This window comes from Entelurus aequoreus, linkage group LG26, assembly GCF_033978785.1.
Source record: "Entelurus aequoreus isolate RoL-2023_Sb linkage group LG26, RoL_Eaeq_v1.1, whole genome shotgun sequence".
Lineage (NCBI taxonomy): Eukaryota > Metazoa > Chordata > Actinopteri > Syngnathiformes > Syngnathidae > Entelurus > Entelurus aequoreus.
In genome coordinates, this window is record NC_084756.1 from 39086941 (window position 1) to 39089440 (window position 2500).

Genomic DNA, 2500 nt, shown 5'->3' on the forward strand with positions numbered 1-2500 from the left:
CGATCCTGTTCTGTCTCCCTGTAATGCTCGATCCTGTTCTGTCCCCCTGTAATGCCCGATCCTGTTCTGTCTCACTGTAATGTCCGATCCTGTTCTGTCTCCCTGTAATGCTCGATCCTGTTCTGTCTCCCTGTAATGTCCGATCCTGTTCTGTCTCCCTGTAATGCTCGATCCTGTTCTGTCTCCCTGTAATGCTCGATCCTGTTCTGTGTCCCTGTAATGCTCGATCCTGTTCTGTCTCCCTGTAATGTCCGATCCTGTTCTGTCTCCCTGTAATGTCCGATCCTGTTCTGTCTCCCTGTAATGTCTGATCCTGTTCTGTCTCCCTGTAATGCTCGATCCTGTTCTGTCTCCCTGTAATGCTCGATCCTGTTCTGTCTCCCTGTAATGTTCGATCCTGTTCTGTCTCCATGTAATGTTCGATCCTGTTCTGTCTCCCTGTAATGTTCGATCATGCTCTGTCTCCATGTAATGTTCGATCATGTTCTGTCTCCCTGTAATGTTCGATCCTGTTCTGTCTCCCTGTAATGTTCGATCATGCTCTGTCTCCATGTAATGTTCGATCCTGTTCTGTCTCCATGTAATGTTCGATCCTGTTCTGTCTCCCTGTAATGTTCGATCATGCTCTGTCTCCATGTAATGTTCGATCATGTTCTGTCTCCCTGTAATGTTCGATCCTGTTCTGTCTCCCTGTAATGTCCGATCCTGTTCTGTCTCCCTGTAATGTTTGATCCTGTTCTGTCTCAATGAAATGTTTGATCCTGTTCTGTCTCCCTGTAATGTTTGATCCTGTTCTGTCTCCCCGTAATGTTTGTCTGATCTTGAATGGGATTGTGCTGAACATGTTAATTTCCCCTCAGGGATTAATAAAGTATTTTTGATTCTGATGTCCCGGGAAAAAATAGTTTTAAATGTAATTTATTAGTACCGGTAAACAGGAAGTACAATTCAGTAAAACAAAAAACACTAAACACAAACAAACAACCGTGATAAAAAAAAAAAAAAATAGGGGAAAATTCTTTACCTTTATCCTTTTCAAACTGTCCACCAACGCACCAGGAAAGTCGCTTTATCGCCCACTTCAGCAGCTTCACCGGTTATGCAAATTAGCGCCCGCTAAAAAGCGCATAAACCACCTCTGACTGGCCATAAACGCTAAACACTTTACTTGCAATTCATTTACGACACTGCCACTAGAAGAGCCTCTCTAGCGCCCGGCGGACATAATGAAGTGCAACAAGTTAGCTAATAAGCGCCCGTTATTCTTCCTGCGGGGGTAGATTACGGTGTGGCCTCACCCTGCCAACTTACACAGCAAATATTATTGTGTTATGAACACGTGTTTAACACACAACTTCACGTGATGCAAGTCTTGCTGGGGTTGTACTAATAAAATACTATTAAACTAAAAAATCGGTACTGAAAATCAAACTGGACGGACTACTATAAAAACAAAAAACGGAACGCTGGAGCACAGCAAAGACTTACGGGTGAAAACGTGTAGCAGAAGAAGCGTCAAGTGTATAAACATGAGGGGTGTCAAATATTTTGTATTTTTAATCACGATTCTTATTTGACTCGAATGGCATGTGGACCACACCAGTAGTTGGATAACATGTTGGCATGTGACCACACCAGTAGTTGGATAACATGTTGGCATGTGACCACACCAGTAGTTGGATAACATGTTGGCATGTGACCACACCAGTAGTTGGATAACATGTTGGCATGTAGACCACACCAGTAGTTGGATAACATGTTGGCATGTGACCACACCAGTAGTTGGATAACATGTTGGCATGTGACCAGACCAGTAGTTGGATAACATGTTGGCATGTGACCACACCAGTAGTTGGATAACATGTTGGCATGTGACCACACCAGTAGTTTGATAACATGTTGGCATGTGACCACACCAGTAGTTGGATAACATGTTGGCATGTGACCACACCAGTAGTTGGATAACATGTTGGCATGTGACCACACCAGTAGTTGGATGACATGTTGGCATGTTGACCACACCAGTAGTTGGATAACATGTTGGCATGTTGACCACACCAGTAGTTGGATAACATGTTGGCATGTTGACCACACCAGTAGTTGGATAACATGTTGGCATGTGACCACACCAGTAGTTGGATGACATGTTGGCATGTGACCACACCAGTAGTTGGATAACATGTTGGCATGTGACCACACCAGTAGTTGGATAACATGTTGGCATGTGACCACACCAGTAGTTGGATGACATGTTGGCATGTTGACCACACCAGTAGTTGGATAACATGTTGGCATGTTGACCACACCAGTAGTTGGATAACATGTTGGCATGTGACCACACCAGTAGTTGGATAACATGTTGGCATGTGACCACACCAGTAGTTGGATAACATGTTGGCATGTGACCACACCAGTAGTTGGATAACATGTTGGCATGTGACCACACCAGTAGTTGGATAACATGTTGGCATGTGACCACACCAGTAGTTGGATAACATGT

General features: G+C 44.0%; 1 protein-coding gene across 1 annotated transcript in view; it reads left to right on the plus strand.

Annotated features, from left to right (window-relative positions):
- LOC133643339 (rho guanine nucleotide exchange factor 10-like protein) overlaps nucleotides 1–2500 on the plus strand; it is a 76906-nt gene that overhangs the window by 59162 nt on the left and 15244 nt on the right. The gene's annotated exons all lie outside the window — the stretch shown is intronic.